We start from the raw sequence: 20093 nt of genomic DNA on the forward strand, positions 1-20093 counted from the left end.
TTATCTTTTTCCCCCTTGCCTCTTCTTTCTAGAGAGGGGATGGAATGAGAGCACTAATTAGACTCTGGTGCCAATTTACTGATGCACCACTGCCTGTTAACCCCGGAAGAGAGGGATTAACAGCATTTTGGAGCTCTTAGCGAGTGTTACTAGCATATGATATTTGTAGTAATTCTGTCACCAATGATATCTGCATGACATGCAAATTAACCTTTTCTCCATATTGAACTCTATCATGTACTCTTTCATTTGAAACCCCTCCCCACCCCCAAAAAACTTCACAACTCCTTATCCAGCTAGAGCCATAGTTTTATTGCTGCAATAAGTCTCTAGATATTTGGGGAGTAGAAATCTCAGTGTTCCTATAAAGTCCTTTTTTTTCTTAAACAAAGTCATTGACATTCCAGGTGTGGATATGGAAAATTTGTTATGGGAAGATAAGCTGCCCATGCCATTCACTGTTGGAAAATGTAAAGTAATGAGGTAACGTACCTTTACAGTTTAACAGCAGCACAGCTCAGAATACAGAGCAAGAGAGAAACCTGAGGTGACTGTGAATAACCCACTTTATCTCTCCGTAAAATATTTAGTAGCAGTGTGTAGGGAATGTGTTTTGTGGAAGCTATTTTGATATAAAACAAGGTAATAGAGAGACTTCATTTTAAAGAGGTGAAATTTAATGTATGGTCTTATATAATAAACGACAGAATGAGACAAAAATGTGGCACATCTTCATAATTATTATTTCTATTGTGGCAGCCTTTGGATCCCAGTCAAGGATTCTGGGCCTTATTGTACTAGTCACCACAGAAACAAATAACACAAAGACCATCTCTGCCTCAGAGCTCACAATCTAGGGGTTTAGACAATACACAACAGATGAATAAACAAATAAACAAGGATGGGGAGGAAGACACAGTAACAGTAGAGGGAAGTGTGATGACATAAGGGAGTGCATAGGGCAGATAGTCCCCAGCCTGACCGCTTTTCACAGAGTGCCCTAATGGTAGAACATTACATTGCCAAATTAGCTAGTGAATTCAGTGTCCAGGGGATTCCCCATTTGTCAACCAGGATGAAAAGATTATGGACCATTTACTTGTCTCTGTGTCAGGGCTCTGGTGAGAAGTTTTGGGATCTCTCTTTCCCTGCTGTCCAATCACTAATCCATCCCATATAACACAGATGCTTGCCAGTGCAAACACATGACTGGGCAAGCCTAGCATTACTTTCCTGCTAACCTTCCCCCAAATAAGACTCATTGGTTCAAATGTATGCAGAAAGTGGGCACAAAAGTACAAAACTAATTCCTTTTTCAGTTCAAATGCCCCCTCTGCTCCCCCCCCCAGCCCGCCCGACTTGGGAAGATATTTGGTGATATTTGCCCAGCTCCAGTTCAAGTATGCAGTAAATTGCCTAGCACAGCGATAGAATTGAATGGGAGTAAATCAGACCTAGAGGATGTTGGACAAAATAATGGAAAAAGAAGGAACCTGACGGTGCAGCCAATAGCTGGATGTTTGGTATTAAGATGTGGGACACATGGGTTAGTTTGATTTAATGCTGAGAAGTTAATTAATCCAAACATATGAAAAAAATAAGAATCCCAGGGCAGTCACAGCAGGAACTGACACATTCCCCTACAGTTAAAGAGAATCATAATAGAAGCAGAGGTTTTTAAGAGTCTTCCTATGGAACTTTTTGTCTTTGAGTTTGCAATATGGGAGGGTTGCGCTCCTCAGTGATAAATTCTCTTTTGCAAACTGGACTGAGAAGGAGGGGGGATGGAATCAATTACAAACCATATCAGACATTTAAGTTTGAACACACGACCTTGCAAAGGCTTGCATGAAATCTTACTAGCAATATAAACAGGATTGGTGCCAAACTAAGCACCAGAAGTATTCAATAATAAAATACAGCTGTCTCCATTGGCATTTACCCATGAAAGTTTGTCATTTTTACTGTTAGAAATGCTGACAAAGAGAAATCTGTCAAATGAAAACATTTTTTCAGAAGAGGGAGGCTTTCATGAACTGCAGCCTAAATATTCATTTAACATTTGAACATTCCATAAAAATAATTTATAATATAATTTCTTCTTAGAAACTCATTTCATATGAGTACTTTCCAAAGACCCTAGTTGAGCTTGGCAATGCTAACAGCTTTGCTTTGAAACCCATAATTCTTAATTATTAAAATACTCAATATACACTTTTCTTGGATTCTAGCAAAGCACATCAAAGCAGGGGCCCCTCTTTGCTTCAGCTTAATGCACACCATGTCAGTTAAGGAGGAAATAGGAGTGACACTGGTCTGTAGAGCATACGGCTTGGATTTTGCAACCCTCGTTTATGTAAGCAGTCCTAAAAAACTGCATAGAGCTGCTTGCATGAGTAAGGCTATTTGTATAAGGGAGGCTTTGCAGACCTGGATCCCGTGGAGGCACTTACTGTACCTTTTGGCCACAAAATAATATTGTGAAACTGAGAAAGTAGAACTAGACCAGCATTGGTTATCACTCATAGGTCACCCTACCTACTGACATTGATGGGAGTTACTTGAACCTTGTGGCAGGACAATAGGGCAATTGAGGTCCCAAACATGGGGATCAGCTTTTCAGTACCCCTCCCACTCCCTAAGCATTAACAGGAAGGGAAATGAGAGAGAGACATACAGTGAATTGTTAACTCGCCCACATACACTCTGTAGCTCTCACCCATTGTGCCTATTTCCTCCATTAGGATAGTCTTCTGAATCAGTTTAGCTTTTTGAATATTGTGTTATTTGATTGGCTGCTTGTCCAAATTCTTTACTTCTATACAGCCTTTCATCTGAGTAGCCATTCAATCAAAATGCACAGTGCTGAAGGGATCAGGTAAGTATGACGTACCCCCACAGTAAGACCACATCTCAACACATGGGGCCACATCCTGAGGTTTTAAGCATAGCCCTTTCTTAAGCAAATCCCCATGGATATCCATGGATCTTTTGTCTGATTAAAGGAAGAGTTGAGCCATAGATTTAGTTTCAAGTATCTCCTTCTTATTGCAGAGAAGGTGACAGTTGCCCCCTCCATGAATCCCTTCACTGGATGCCTGTCTCTTACCTCAGTAAATTCAAGCTTCTCTTCCTCACCTACAGGACCCTACATAGCCTTGTCCCCATTTTCCTGCTTTTCAATTCCTGCTCTCCCAACTCTCTCGTCTGATGGCTCTGGTCACGGCTTCACTCATGCTTCTCCTTGCTTCACTTCTCCTTCCTCACAAAGAGCTTTCTTGCTTCTCCTTAAAACCAGTCAGTCCTTTCAAGACCCCTCCTCTTCTTTTTTCCCTTCTTCTGCAGTCCTCACGGAGAGAAAGGGCCTGAAGGAGGTGTAAACTACACCAGCTTGGACTGCCTTAGGCTCAGCTCTGGGTACAGCACTACATTTTTAAAGCATTGTAAAAATATGTGGTTGTTTATAATAATGATAGTAATCAGTTTTCCAAACTTACAATGATAACGGGAGGATATACACTCTTTCTCTTCAGATTACCTACATTGTTTTCTTCGTACCAAGTCAAAGGTCCTTAAACTGACAGATTATTAAGTGCATTTAGTCCCAGACATGAGAGAGAGAGAGTGTTGTAAAAACCTCCTCTTGTTAAAATGATGGTCCCTGTAGTGTCCTCCTTGTTAAAATACTGCATAGTCATAAAATTCAGCTTGAAAATTATATGATCGGTCTCAAAGCAACTACCATCAACCATTCTCCTTGTCAGTCCTTTACAGTTTAAGTACCGATTAAATTCTATAAAGGTGGACAAAAATGACATTCCAGGTTTGTGAAGCTGAGATTGCTTGGAGCTTGTAGGTAATACACGGTCCAGCAATTATTACTGTTTAACTGAATGACATTGCAAGTAATGAGACGACACTGTAACTTTAAAAGAGTAATTTCTTTAAAGGCTAAGAATGACTTATCTTTTTTTAAAAAAAATTCTATATTTATTCCAGCTTAGCCCTTAACTCTCAGCTGTGCTATGTAATAATAATGGAACTGCTCAGTCAGCAATTTACCAATGTGCTTGAGGCCCTGTCAAACCACATGGAGTGACGCCATAATCAAATTCACAATGTCTTATCTTCCTCAGATAAAGTAATCATCAAAGGAGTGCTGGCATGAACAGAGAAAAGATTCAGGGCATAGACCTATCTAATATATTGAGCTGGGACACAAATTTGGCTGTCCTTGTTTGCCTTTCTTCTCTGTCTCTGTTTCCAATTGGTCTGCCAAAGCAACACTGCTAGTTTGATTTCACACCATCTATTTGAGACAACAGACCTTTAAAACAAATACATCTAGAAAGGGTTAAAATTCAGACTGCAGTATATTTTTTCCTTTCCTTCTTTTTCCTTTAACACACTCATTGACTGACATTATAAAGAGTAAATCCATAGACTAGAGATTTTCTATTAAATCAATAAAATATTTTTTAAAAACTGAGTTAAGTGCATTATCTGTCCATTACTACATTGTGGTTTGCCCTCAGTCATGAAACTGAGATAAAGGCTCCCACAAGGCAAATCACATTTGTTGTTAACCTATATTAGATTTTCCATATAAGGGAGCTATTTCAGGGCCTCTCTTCTACAGGGTACTTAAAGCACATGACTAACTTTAAGCACAATGAGCAATCCCACTGATGTCAATGGGACTACACACATAGTTAAAGATAAGCTTAACAACCTTGAGTTGAGTATTAAATATTCAGTATAAGCAAAGTAAAAAGAAAAGACAAGTGTTTGATATTAATGCCTATTTAAAGAGTAATCTTTTCAATTGTTTAAGGACAGCTAAAAGGAGAGAAGAGGTAGAATCAGAGTTTCCATCAAATTGTAGAACTGTAAGACTGGAAGGGACTCAAAGTCATCAAACCCCGACCCTCCACCCCTGCATTGTGGCAGGATCAACTAAACTTAGACCATCCCTGACTGGGAGTTGTCCAACCTGTTTTTAAAAACCTCCAAAGAGGGGGATTCCACAACCTCCCTGGGTAACCCTGAGTGAGAATCACTGATCTAGACCACCTTTCTCTAGTTTGCTTATGAAAATGTCTCATGGGGCTATGTCAAAAGCCTTACTAAAGTCAAAATATATCACATCTACGGCTTCCCCCCATCCACTAGGCCAGTAACTCTGTCAAAGAAGGACATCAGGTTGGTTTGGCATGACTTGTTGTTAACAAAGCCATGCTGGCTATTTCTTAAACCCTGTTATCCTTCAAGTGCTTACAAAGAGATTATTTAATAATTTGTTCCAGTATATTTCCAGCTATTGAAGTTAGGCTGATTGTTCTATAATTTCCCAGGTCCTCTTTGTTCACCTTTTTAAAGATAGGTACTATGTTTTCCCTTCTCCAATCTTCTGGAACCTCAACTATCCATCAGGAATTCTCTAAGATAATTGCTAATGGTTCTGAGACTGCTTCATCTAATTCCTTAAGCACCCTAAATTGAAGTTCATCAGGCTATGCCGACTTGAATATATTTAACTTATCTAAATATTCTTGAACCTGTTCTTTCCTGATTTTAGTGTTCATTCCTTTCTCCTTTTTAATATTGTGCTGACTATCAGGTCACCATTAAATTTTTAGTGAAGACTGAAGCAAAATAGGCATTAAACACCTCAGCTTTCTTGATATCACTGGTTATTAGCTCTCCTTCCCTGGTACATAGTAGACCTATACTTTCCTTCATCTTTCTCTTGCTCCTAAAGTTTTAAAGAACTTTTGTCACCTGCCCCCTTTGACCCTAGTTTAAAGCTCTCCTCACTAGATTGGTGAGTCAATATGCAAAGACGCTCTTCTCTTTCTTGGTCATGTTCACCCCACCTCCTCCCAGCAGACCTTCTTCTCAGAACAGCATCCAATGGTCTAGAAAACTGAAGTTCTTCTATCAACACCACTTGTGCAGCCAGCCATACATTCATCTTCAGAATATGTGTGTCCCTGCCTGGGCCCTGACTCTCAACTGGAAAGATGACAAGAATATAACCCTTTCCTCTGACTCCTTCACCCTAGCTCCCAGAGCCCTGTAGTAACTGCTGATCTGCTCAGGGTCAGACCTGGCAATGTCATTAGTGCTCACGTGGCTGAGCAGCATGGGGTAGTGGTCAGAGGGATGGATGATCCTCAACAACCCTTCCATAATGTCTTGGACATGGACTCCAGGCTGGCAACATATCTCACAAGACATCATGTCAGTTCCTTTCTAAGGGCCTGATTCAAAGGCCAGTGAAGTCACTAAGATTCTGTCCATTGTCTTCAGTGGGCTTTAGTTCAGGGCCCAGTTGAACAAATTATAAACTGGCCATGATCCAATGATATAAAACTCCATCCAAGACCTAGAATTGGGATGCTAGCTTTGCAGAATCCTGCTCTACCTTCTTTTTAATTTTTGTGGATTTTATTAGCTACAAGATAATGAAGGTCTAATCCTGCAACCTGCTGAGCACCCTCAACTCCCACTGACTGCAATGAGAGTTGAAGGTGCTCAACACTTCACAGGCAATATGTAGCAACTTGCAAGATTGGGCCCTTATAATTATGTTAATTCTTTAGCATTAAGATATAGCTATTTTCCCTAAATCGTTACACTCACAATTAAACCAAAGAGTATTTGCATTCCCTGGGACTTCAGCACTTGTAAGAAGGGGAAGCATATTTGATCCAAACCCTTTTAGCCTTCCTCACAGGCATAGTTCATTTGATTTTGAGTCCAAATCTGTAGCAACTCACACTGTTACTTCCCAATGTGAACTAACTCCAGCAAAAGTTGTAACAAATTTGTATAATTCAAACCCGGAATATAGATTTTTTTTAACCTTATCTTAAATGTATTGTAAGATTTGTAAAGCCCACAAGTATACTATTCTGAAAGGGAGGGGGGAAACACAAAAAAGACTCTGTAGGAAAATGTACTGCAACATTCCAGAATTCTAACCACTCCTACACTGAGAGTGTTTTTGGTTTACCTTGTTTTGCAGAAGGGTTTTATAAAGTCAGATTTTGGAATAACTACAACCCCATCACAACTAAAAGAGCCAAAGATGTGCATTTGACCTAAAGGAATGTTTTCTGAAAGATAATGATGAATAACTGGCTTGTGCTTTTATAACCATGCAAATGCTAGGTAGATAGAACCACACACAATAAGAATATATTCAATAAGCCAAATGCTCTCCCCACTAATAACCCCCTGCAACTCTACCAGCTCCAGTGCGAATTCACAATCCTGGCAGAATTTGGTCCCAGCTGTGTGTATAGTGGGCCTGCTCCCATTCCCAGTGATGTCAGTTGCACAGGCACAAATGCCTCTTCACATGTCTCCAAACAGAGGGGAACCAGTGCCTGTGGATTCTGGCTATAGGGGTGCAGAAGGAGGCAGTTTCCTTCTTTCTGCTTATCCTGTAGAGCTCCATGGGTCTCTTTGGGTTCTAGCTCCACAGGTTGGGAGAGGTCATCCAAGCTCCACCAGATTCTTGCCCCCACAAATGCACAGATCATAGGGGCACCAGTTACTGCACACATTCCCTGTCCCTCTGCAATAGGTTCCCTGGAGCAGGGTAGCAGAAGAATGGCTGTGCTGGGACAAGGTCATCTTCATATACGCTGTATGCTGGGAAGATGGTTTCTTCAACAGCTCTGAAAGTGAAGCAGAAAGGAAGATTTGGGGGTGGAGTCACTGGATCCATACCTATGAATATTGTGCATGGAGGGGCAGTGTGGCTACTCCAGGCCACAGACTGGATCAGTGGTTGCACAGATGTACAGAGCACCGCATCCCCACAGCCTTCTTCAGGACTGGAAAGGGATATTCCAGTCCCTGTTTAGCTCCAGTGCAAAAATTAATTGTCTCAGGCTTTGAATAGAGGTTAGATATCACCTAGAGAGGATTAGAAATGAACTAGAGCAGTCAAGGAAGGATTTCTGAGTACCGGAGTACCTAGCTGCTGAGTTAGATGAATTCACATCAAGTGTAGGATTCCTCTATTACTCAGGTTGAAAGCTCTTTGAGCAGGGATTGTCTTGTTTGTTCTGAGTTTATACAATGCCTATCACAATAGGGTCCTGGTCCATGACTGGGGCTCCTAGTGATATACTGGGCACTACAGTACTACAAATAATATAAAAGCAATTAATAACGTGTGACATCTTGCACTGCAGGTGCCAATTTCAATGTGTCACCAACTGTGACACATACAAGAAGCATTGTGGTTGCAGTGCCTACTAGGAGGAAGCAGAATTCAACAATTCCAGTTCACAAAGTTCAATAATAAAGGGAAGCGTTGGTGTGATTAAAACTTTCTTTTAAAAAATCAAACTTTTTCCGACCATCTTTGGACATTACTTAGGTGGGGGGAGGGGTTTCTCAGTGCTTGGGACTTCTTAAGCGGATGCAGGAGGGAGAAATTTAAAAGTTTTACAAGGGTTTTCCTAACTTTGTATTATGATTATTGGTTTGCTTCTGGGTTTAAGTTATTGTCAAAGTTTAGCATAGATTTCATGGGACCAAACTTATAGCAAAGTCATATAGCATGAACACAAAATAGGTAATACAATAAAGGAGAGACTCTTTTGTTTTGTTTTGTTTTGTTTCTGAAATGTTTGTCTCATGTTCAGGAATCCTGAGCATAAGTGTCATATTCTTGCAGGCATGGTGTGTGGAATTCTCTGCAAAGTATCCCATCCTTATCCCTCAACTCTGATGTCTCTCTGTATATTCACCCTTATCATAGAGATGGGTGTCAGCCAAGTGATGGATCCAAACATCTCAGAACCTTGGAGAGAAGAAATGGGAATCAGAACCCAGATCTGCATTGTACATCTGGCTTTTGTCTCGGTAATGGGCCAAAACAAAACACTGGATCCAAACGCTGCTTTTTGGAGAGGGGGGCGTGCTTTTGCATTTTACTACTCAGGCCTAGATAATGTACACAATGAGTCTATACTCCTATATCCATATGATTTATCATTTATGCAGTCCCATAGCTGTGCAAAGGGATTATATGTAAAACTTCATCTTTTCCAGGGATGCTTACCATTGACATACTCTGGGCACGTAGCAATAGTATGGGATTTGCTGAGACCTGCAGCAGGTGACGAGTGTTCACTACTCGGTAAATTCCCAAATCTGCTTATTATAGCTGGGTTTTTTTGTCCTTGCTTCTAGGCATATGTTCAATACAAGCAACAACAAATCTCACCCCCCCTCAAAAAAAACCCAAACAACCTCCCCAACTTCTACACAAATAAGTTATGAACTCATCTCACTTTTTTGAATTATCAGGATGAAGATATTCCCTCCCCTTTATCTCAGTTACCCCCATGTTAGCTCACCCCACTGTTTGAAAGACTGGGAGGCACTGTGCTTAGGGTCTGTTGGAATAAGGGTGGAAAGGCAGAGGCGGAGGGGTCTGAGTGAGAATACTTTGCCAGTAGCCCCCAGCCCGTTAAACCAAAGCATAAGCTCAAGTGCATTTACTGATCTCAGCTGGTGGTATTGCATACACAGCTGGAGGAGTAACGATAAGAGAGCAAAAGTGGGGCAACAAAACTACCTCTATGTATATCACCTAAGCCCTCTGGGGATGGATTTCAGTTCCCTTTCACATAATACCAGATGAAGCATCAGCGAGAGAAATTCTTTTAGCCTTTTGAAAATTCTGTCTAGACACTCTGGGAACGTGGTTCACTTCACTACACCATAGTTACCCATAGGACTTATCAACCAAGATAAATCTATGTCAACAAGAGCAATAGTAACTTAGGCCAACAACCTTGGCAATGGCATTGCAATTTTTTACTCGTTTTCTGTTTGTTGGGTGTCTCCGTGAAATCTTATTGCCTCAGCCCCATGCTGCAGCCCACTGGTCTGAATCCTGCCCCCCTAAAAACCTCCCTGTTGAGCAAAATGCAAAAATTAAAGACTCAGAAGAGAAAATGAATGGTCATGCACAGTGCTCCTTAGGTCCCATTTATCTCACTTTGATTGGAGCTGAGGTTGTGGATTCCACAATGAACTCTGCAGCTTGTAGATATTGTTTTGCTCCCATGGATATCGTCTTAGGCTGAGAGACACCCATTGTTTTTTGTTCATTGGTCTCAGCTGGTTCAGATACATAGAAGCATAGTTATATAGACATTGCCTTTCTGGATCAGACTAGTCCAGTCACTTGTCTCGAACAGTGGCCAGATTCTTCAGAGGAAGGTTCAAAAACCATCAGAGTGGACAGTTCTGGAATAATCTGTCCCTAGGGGAAGTTTCCATCTAATCCCAGCCCCTTAGTAGTTGGATGAGCATTTAAATTGTTTAAACTATCTAATGTAACAGTGGTGGTTCTCATTATCCATATAAATAGCTAATACTGCATTGCTCCTGGAAAAGCACATGAAGGAACATTGGTATACACTGGGGTTACGCAGATTTGTGAGAGTTTTGTTTCCTGTAGCCCAAAACCATTAGCCATTTGATCCTGGACAATTCACATATTAAAGATAATGATAACAGGGCACCTCCACTGGGTTAACACTTTAGGGTTGGGTTTGTACTGTGGGAGTGGTGACCGAGTTGCAATGCAGTCATTGTGCAATGCTTTTGTTTTCATGATTTACACTTGTTCACAAATGTCTGTTATTGGAAGCATGGAACCCCAATTAGCAGTTGATATGGAGCAGGAATCCCTATTAAGGTTAAACTGGTCAAAGTTTCCCAGTGTTGAGTGAGAAAGAAGAGCTGTTTAATCACAGGGTAGTAACTAAGCAGATGCCTTTGTGGTTACTTGAATTGTGAACTAAGTCATAAAGACGTTCATCTATGAATTTCCTGCGCTGTAGATTTCTCTTATGTTGGGAACTAGTAATGCTTTCTGTTGCCACATATCACTAATCTCACTTTGCCCATCCCTTCCATGTATCCATTGGACTCCTGGTATTTCTGAACCTGGTGGTGAAACAGAAAAATAAGTGTTTGCGGTATGCTGGCACCAGACAGTTACACCACTTCATTCCACGTTCTGTGAATCGCGGGGCCCAATCCTGAACCTGAAAACGTCTGTTCATCGTCATTAGGAAGGAGAATTCAAAGTCAAAGAAACTATAACATTTATAAAAAGTACTTGATGGAATGTGTAATTACAATATTGTAGAAAAGAAATGCAAACCAACAATATTTAAAATGTAATGGGACTGAACAGTGGGCAAATATTAATATCTCTGCAACTCTTCTTGCCCTCCACCTGACAAGGAGGGGAATGACAGGGAGAAACTGTTCTTGGGAACAACAGGGACATCTCTTGCATGGGGCTCAGGGAAGCAGGCACTTGGTGGGGTTCAGAGGCTACCACAGACTCATTGTTCTTGTCCTGGATGTGCAGGGCAGTTCCCCGATGCAGGGTTTTGGGTGCCAGTGGAAGGTAAGATCCCAGTAGTACTGAGCTCCTTGTTTTCCTTCTTGTTTGGTGGGGGTGGGGGGGAGGGTTGACCCCTCTGACTGAGCAGCAGCACCATCGGCAGCAGCTGAAGGAAGAGGAGATGGAGGTTCATGGACAGTTACAGTGGCCATGGCAACAGGTGGATCCCAAACTCATTTGGCCACCAGTTCAATAAGGCCCTATACTTGGGAATGCTCCTGTTCCTTATGGCATGCCTCCTGCTACATGAACCAGTTCACCAATGTCTCCTCCTGCTGAAGCACCCGCTTCTCCCTGGCCCTGAGGAATTCAAACTGCTCCTGGTTCCTCCTGTCCATCCCTATGAGCAGCTCTTCCAGAGTCCTTCTCAGGCTGTCTCCGCTGTCCCTGGAGTGTGGCTTCCTGGAAGAATGGTTTTGCTCTCTGGAGCCAAAGATCCTGCCACTTCAAAGACAAGGGTCGCATTATATTTTGTTTCCTTTAGAAGAAGCTGAGAAATTCCACCCCCCTCCACACACACACATAACATAACTTTGCTGTCAATGGCCACAGCATTGATATTGCTCAGCATTCCAGGAATGAGATTATCCTTGGTTCTCAAACAATGTGGTGCATGAGGAAGAAGCAGAAACTCTGCTACTGTTTTCTAAAATTTAATTTTTTCATATTGTCTCAAAGGAGGGTGGCAGTTCCTTCTAGGGGTTATGTTACCCGTTTGTTTTTCCTTAAAGGCTGGCCAATTTTGGGAGAACATAGGCATTTTCAAGGTACCAGAATGGAAAGAGAGACGGCTTTTCAGTCTTATGAAGAAGATCTAGAAATCTGTGCCAGAGCGATCTTTCCGCTAATAGTCGCCCGCTACATATTGCTGAATGGAGGGGTTTGGTCAACTATAAAGGTGGACCAAGCAGATTTGCACTGCCATTGAACATCAAGACCCAGCTGGATTTTCTGCTATACCAGAAATTTGTTGAAATTTGCACTGGGAGGCAATTCGACTGGGAATTGACTATATTCTTAATTAGCATATGAGCTTCTATGCAAAGGGAGATGCAAACTGCAACCCACCCCCATTCCCTGGTCTCAGCATCACTAGAAAATCGTGCCCAACAATGGTGGAATAGACACCGAACGTTTATTTGGTTTCCCGATGTTTCAGGTCAGCACCACAAGCCCCTCACCTCTCCACTGAAAAGGGGCACCACACTGTGTGTATCTAGCTGCCATACCAGATCCTTCTCTCACCCCTATTTCCCTTGGCTTGTGCAGCAGGACTCAGCCCCGAGAGAGGCCAGACATGAGGTACAGACAGGGTAAACATTTTGTGATCTTCCAAGGGAGAAAGGACTGCTGTGACGAACTTCCTCAGATAACAAAGGTGTTACCTTCCTCCCTCTATCTCCTGATTCCACATAGCTCCCATTGGTAAGGGGATGGTAAGACAGGGGGGAGAGAGGGGCAGAAGCATTGTAACTGCAATTTTCCAAGGGACAAAAGACAGCTGTTACTAACTTTAGACAAACAATGGTAAGTGTTTGTCCTATCCCCAGCTGGTACCTTTCCAACACTCCGCCTCACTTCCGCTGGTCTGCGAGAAGCCGGAAGCATCACTGCCTGTGTGTTGGCTGAGAAATGCACAGACACGGGCACAATGATTTTTTTGCTATTGTTAATACATCTGTTTTTGAGCCATAGATTCAGCCAAATGTATAATAGTGGTTCATCAGAAATCAATAAAGTCATTGATTTGTAGCCATGTCTTCTTTGGAGTCATTTCAGGGTGGAGTGGTGTGGGGCCTGGGCTTAAAATCAAGAATGTCACACCAAAGCAAGAGGAGATATTGATAGGGAGGGTGGGGTTCCGTTGTAATTTACCAGCCTTGAGGTCTGCTTCCTACAGCGGCTTGGCGTCCTCCTCAACCAGTTTCTTCAGGTAGAGGTGCAAAATTACATGCTCTCAATCTTCTGGGACTTCCTTCTTGCTCTGGCCTTCCACAACATCCTGTCGAACAATGAGGCAGGCTGGCTTGAGAAGGGGGTCATGAGCCACTTCAGGCTCTGTACTGGGAGCCCATGACAGCTCCCAGTCCAGCCCATTGTAGAAGGGGCATGAACGACAAGCCCTCCAGAGCGACTGTTCAAGTTTTTTGTCCTCCTGTAGAGGAGCCTTAAGTGCTTTAGACGTTCTTGGCATGGAGCTGGAGTCCACTAAATGCCCATCCAGTCCAGCCTCCAGGAAATTTCCTAGTAGAGGTAAATGTTCCTGCCACTCCAGAAGAAGTCATGGAGGACGGTATGTGCTGAACACACATTGATCAGCAGCTGGGTGTAGTTGGCAGGACAGGCAGCTGCTCTCGGAGCAGGAGCCATGGTTACCAGTTGTATTGATCAAAAGAATGCAGTGGAAAGCTGTTCTGATGTGGTCAATACAGCTCGCTACCGCTAATGGACACAAGGGGACCTATGTAGACTAGGGAAGGGTCCGGAAGAAAAGGATTCACTACATTATGGGACTGAGGGTGGAGGACTAATGAAACTTGAGACCTGGTACATGCCTCTTACCCCCAACCACACTGCAAACCGGCATGGGTACAGAGTTGTGCCACAGCCTGAGGCATGTACTTACCCACAACCCTCAGGTGTGCTTGCTTGCTCACCTCCTATTCACTTTCAGACATCTATTTCTGGGTTTAGAAGTGGACAATATGGGGGTTGGACACATGTACAGTTACTAGCATAGATGTGCCCAAAGAAAGACTTCCTGAGCAGTATTGTGTCAGCATTGGCTGTCAAGCTCAGAAAACAATGAAGGTCCTCAATACCAAGTGCCAATGGCATCGTGACTTTTCTCCTCCCACTTCATTTTCCTACAGTGCTGAAAGACCAAGGCTAGTAACTGTCTGCAGGACACAAACAGCTTGAGGCAATGCAGTTCCAATGGAGGGATGGTATGATGTCTGGACACATGGGGCATCATTTAAAGTAAAAGGAGTACGAAGCGATATCAGCTGGCTGATCCCCAGAATTCATCCACAGGGGCAGTTTCCTAGTAGCAAGAAACCATCAGTACCTAAAGCCTGCCAGTGCTTGTTAGAAGAATGCTGGCAGACATGCTGTACAATACAAATCAATCAGCAATAATAATCATTAATAACACTTTGTACCCATGTGACACTTTTTGTCTGAGGGTCTCAGATCCATGAAAGGGTAAACATGACTTGAATTTTACATTTTGCTTAAGGTCATAGACAAAGTCAATGGCAGAACAGAGAATAGCTTTGTTGAGTCAGGCTTCCTGCTCTAACCATTAGACTCATCAGTTCCCTTATATAATCACAGATATTAGCAATAGAAAACCTAATGTTCTTGTCCATCTACCTAATCCACCTAGTCCATCTATCTAAGCTTTAACCTGCAATTTTGTGTTATCCATGATAAATCAGGAAAAAGATTTGGGTTCCTCTCCTAATTTAGAAAACAACTCCGCAGTTGTAAAATCACAGAAGCTTCACAGGCAAAATCCTCGACACAAGTCCTGTACATGAATTCAACCCTCTGGTGGTGAATAATTTTTACTGAAGTTCATTCAGACTTCTGAGAACTAAGGAAGGAAACCCTGTTGAATGTCAATATGATGTTGGCACTTCACCTTGGATAAATACTGATATTCTGCTACGATGACTTTAAAACACACAAAGATAAACAACCCCAGAAAGGTTTCAGAGTAGCAGCCATGTTAGTCTGTATTCGCAAAAAGATAAGGAGGACTTGTAGCACCTTAGAGACTAACAAATTGATTTGAGCATAAGCTTTCGTGAGCTACAGCTAACTTCATCAAACCCCAGAAAGATATGTCTTAAAGCAGTGCCTACAACTTCACCATAGTTCAGACAAGGTTTTTATTCTACCCCCCTTACATTTACATAAACTAGTACCAAACTCTCTGTGAGTTGTCCTGTTGAAAACAATGTGAATACGGCTGGCAGAAGTGAGTTCCATGATGCAGTTTGGTGTCTGACTTTTTTCAAATTACATTAGGCTGAAATTTGGATTTGGAAGCTTGGTTAGCAATTGACCTACAGAGGGGAAAAAAAAAAGTTTATTTCATTATTCGGCAGCAAGTCCATAATTTTGAATCAGTTTCAGAGATGTTTTTATTGTTAAGTTCTTCAAACAAAAGAAAAACCTCAAACCAATCAATCAAACAAAAAACCCCACCACAACTATGCTTTGTAGTGCTTGTGATCTCAAAGCATTGAAGAAATATTAACTAATTCTGGCAACATCTTGGACCAGCACGTAAGTATTAGTATCCCTGTTTTACAGATGGATTAAATAGATCCATACACATCCAGAGTTATATACTGAATCAGGGGCAGAGCTAAGAACAGAGGAGAGTAGGTCCACATCCCAGTCCTTGCATTCTAACCACTTCATAACACTCCAAATTGCAACTGCAGGCAGCAGTTTAAGGTGGATTAATGAACTGGTTTATGTTAGTACCGCATTTTGCAGATGCTATAGACGGGCTAACCATATTAATTACAAATAGTTATATATTAAATAATATAATTTGGTAAAAACAATAGTTTGCTACGGGCCACAATTTACCTGTTTTAGCTACTTTTCACACCCATGATTTCCCAATCCTTTCAATGGAAGCCTATGAAGATATTATTATAAGGTCAACCAGAGATGCATGGCAACAGACAGTGAAAGTCTCACCTTGGTATTTTAGGACAAAGTGATGGCCCATGTGATGGGACACACTGACCTGGTCCATAGGTTGGCAGGGAAAGGGCAAATTCTTTCTCCTTGGGGTTAGCTGAAGGAACACAGCTGCCTGCCCTGAGTGCAGAGTAGCAGAGCTGAGCCAGCTGTAGAGAATTCATTAATTCCCCACAGGAACATTACAAAAGGAATGTGCTGGCGAGAGTAGAGGTTTGAGTGTGGCAGCCATAGTCTAGGCAGACCAATCTCTCGGGAGATCGTTAAAGGGCGTGGGTGTGCGTGTGCAGGGGCATGGGAATCCTTCTTTTCTGATTAACTTGGTGGAAGTGAGCTATGCTCAGAGTGTTGCTTTGCACGTTGGTTGAGGGAAATTTTATATTCATGGTCCTAAAAGGGGCAGAGCATGCTTTCGAGTGCCACTTTCGTTTTCCAAGGAAACAACAAGTTAAGGGGGATTAAGTTCCTCTGGACCCAGACCCAGGGCACTTTCCTCCTCCAAATGGAACGTTCTGACTCTCTAGGAAGCTTCTAACTCTGTAGATACTTGCTACCACCCAGGCAGTGGGAATTTGACTCCCACACTTTGCCAATTGGAGACAATGTGGTGGTGGTGGGTTTTTTTTGGGGGGGAAGGGGGAATTAGCTAGAGTTTAGAGGGGTGGGGACAGTTACGCTTAGTGGCTCAGATCCTCAGCTCAATAAATTGGTACAGCTACACTGACTGACCCTAGCTGAGATCTACTGTTCTGTCAGACATGAATTACCTGCCTGGGAGCTGCCAGGGCAATACAAGGCAAAACTACTGAGTTACTGGCTAATTAAGTGACAGAAAAAGTGAAACTTCTTCCCCCATTGTAGAAACAGGAGGAAAGCGGCTAGACTGTCCAGTACCTGAAAAAGTTCTGAAACCACCGTGGCTATTAAATGAAGCCAAGATTTCTTTCTTGCAGACACTAAGTCATCGCCTTTAAAAGAACAAACGTCTAGCTAATGAGAGGAACTTCCAGTCTGTCTTCACGGCTTTTCACACAGGATGACCTTGTCAGCTATTCCACTGGGTATTGATCCCCCCCAAAGCCCCGCTCCTCCCAGCCTTCCGCTTCAGACCCGCCACCCCGGTCCCCTGAATCTCACCGCACAGAAATGGGATCAACACAATTGATTCACGGGCCTGTAAACCCCCCCCCCCCCCGCCCCTTTGCCTCGCAGTGCTGCAGCGGCGGCAGCCCCCCCCTCCTTTTTTTTGTTCTTTCTTCAAGTCGCTGACTTGGGGGAGGGGGAAAGTCGCTAGCCACAATGGATCCGAGTTCTAGGTCTTTGATACTATAATGCACCCCCCTTCCCCCCCACACACACACTCTGGTTTTCTCACGACTGGAACTGGTGCTAAAATCTCTTCCCCTCTCCCCCACCCAGTTCAAAATAAGTTGAATAAGGAACTTCAAGGCATATGGGCTACACCGGTTAATTGTGCAGAGCAGTCGCATTTTATGGGAGCCATTTCCCAGCTGAGAAAGGAAGGAGGAATTTCCTTATTTCGGTTCAGTTTCAGGCAACAGACCGTACACAGAGCAACTTCCAAGCCATGCAGAAAACACACCACTTTTCATCCTCCAAGTGCTGTCCTAATTAATCTTTACCATGCCCCATGAGGCTGGTGAGCTGTGGTTACAGGTGGGCAAACTGAGGCACGGAAGTTCTGAGGCTTGTCCAGTGGGATAGCGGGGGCCCGTTAGAACCCAGGAAGGCTTGGCCCCCAGGCCTTTGTTTTAGAATGGCTAGGCGATTTGTATTCTTCTACTTATAGGGGTAGAAATAGGGAAACCAACAAAGTATGTCTCAACAGGAGGTGAAATCATTCCCTCTGATGAGGCTTTAAGTTGTATCCTGAAAGCTCATGAGCCCTGTCTGCCTTCGAGTAAATAAGAGAGACGAGGTGGGTGAGGTGATATCGTTTATGGGACGAACTTCTGCCGGTGGAAAGGACAAGCTTTTGAGCTTTGAGTAAACAAACAATGGAGAGAGAGAGAGAGGTAGATGGATAGCCGTTTGTATTGTATAGTGCAAAGCATGCTCTGCTCAGTAAATAACACCCAGCACAGGATGGCAGAGGCTGGGTGCTCGGTTGCCTGAGATTATTGTACGAAAATGAGTATCTGGGGTTGAGCTGAAGGTTTTCAGATTGATACCTTGCCCCGTTGGCAGAATGACTCCCCAAGGATTCATTCAGAACTTCAGGTGTCGGAGGGGTAGCCGTGTTAGTCTGAATCCACAAAAACAATGAGGAGTCTGGTGGCACCTTAAAGGCCAACTGATTTATTTGGGCATGGTTTCTTCAGAACTTCTGTGCTCCCCTCTCCCCAGGGCCTGCTCCCATGGAGTTTTCTGTCAGAGGAGCAAGCCCTTTCCTTATCCTCCCTCAAACCATACTTATATTCACTAAGAAAACATACAAGAGACCACAGGTAGGTTGGGCAGCTGCATTCTGTTTCTGGCTCTCCCACAGATCCCCCTATAAGATCTGGAGAAAGTCACTCTCTGCCCCTCAATTTTCCTCTCTAGTTTCTCCCATCCCAGAGATGATATGACTTCCTCCAAGGTTGTTAGGAGACTTTGTTCTTCAATGTCTATAAAGCCCCAGAAGATTGGCTGAGGTGAGGTGCTATGAGACAGCAAAACACATTGCTGTGATGTGTTTAGTTTCTCTACTGGTTGGGGTAACTGCCTTGCTTTTGACATTCTTTCCCAGAGGATGTCTCGGAATGAGAAAGGGTTGCTGGAAATGGCAAACTCTTACTCATCATTGATATAGTGCAGGGTATCTCATCACTCCTGTCACACAGGTGGGTGTTTTCAAAGTACCTGTGATGAGTAAATCCTATCCTTTAAATTAGAGTCGGGGCTGAAATATTCTGTCCACTGGGGCTGTTCATCAGATGAACCATCAATGGTGGGGAAACATGAATCACTTAGTGCCTGAAAAAGTGCCAGCCGGCTGGCTGCTTTCAAGCTGATGAAATTACCCAACAGTGCCCTGGGGCTGCAGTAGGTATTAGCTCCTTGGTAGTCAGCACCATGCCTATTGCTCTAAAGGGGCATGAACGATAGAGGCACACATACAATAGACTGGTCGAGAGTGGTGAGAAAGGAAAAAGCTCATTTTAAAAAAAATCACATTATTCATAAGGAAACAGGTAATTGTGGGTCACTAAATAAACCAACCTAATGTATTCTTGTGTGTCTCATGGAGTAAAGGCTTACTTGGAAAATCTATCTTGTCACTGTGGTCAATGCCAAGGGATAGATTCCTTTAATTCCCTCTTTTAGCTTCCACGTTCCCATACAGCAACTTTTCAAACTCCATCCACAAAGCATCATTTTGGATGGCTCATTTCTAGGCACAGGTGACTTTCCTATCAGAGTAACATCTTGTATTATAAAGAAATGAAGCTTCTGTCTGGAGCAGTGAGTCAGGTTAGAGTGGTATATAAGTAGGCAACCTTATGATGTCCACAGGGAGAGCTCCAGAAAATCTGCACTATCCACAAAGACAGGCAAATTTCATAGTTAATCTCCGAAATATTTTTGACTGCAATTGAACATCTGTCTCCTAGTAAGATCTAAAGACCTCAGCCACATGCAAAGATAATTGTTTTCCTACTACCAGTGTCTGCTGAATCACATGGGCAGCTCATACATAAATAGCTATGGGCTCAGGTAGGCATCTTCTCATCTCTGCTCTCATGGCATTCAGTTCTTCTGCAAGATCATATGTGATCCACCCCTACAGAGCCACCAACACCTCCATCCCAAGTAGCATGTAGCTCTGCTCCAAGGGAACAGGGAAGGTGAGCCACCAAAACTAAAGAACACAAATTTGGGAGAAAAATGACAGAGAAAAGAAAAA

The 20093-nt window shown here is 42.9% G+C and overlaps 1 long non-coding RNA gene across 1 annotated transcript; it reads left to right on the forward strand.

The window, feature by feature from the left end:
* Positions 1-407: 407 nt before the first annotated feature.
* On the forward strand, positions 408-10865 carry LOC122456454. Its single transcript, XR_006275394.1, has 2 exons — positions 408-483; positions 8667-10865. It is a non-coding gene; the product is annotated as an uncharacterized LOC122456454 (long non-coding RNA).
* Positions 10866-20093: the final 9228 nt, after the last annotated feature.

This window comes from Dermochelys coriacea, chromosome 13, assembly GCF_009764565.3.
Source record: "Dermochelys coriacea isolate rDerCor1 chromosome 13, rDerCor1.pri.v4, whole genome shotgun sequence".
Classification (NCBI taxonomy): domain Eukaryota; kingdom Metazoa; phylum Chordata; order Testudines; family Dermochelyidae; genus Dermochelys; species Dermochelys coriacea.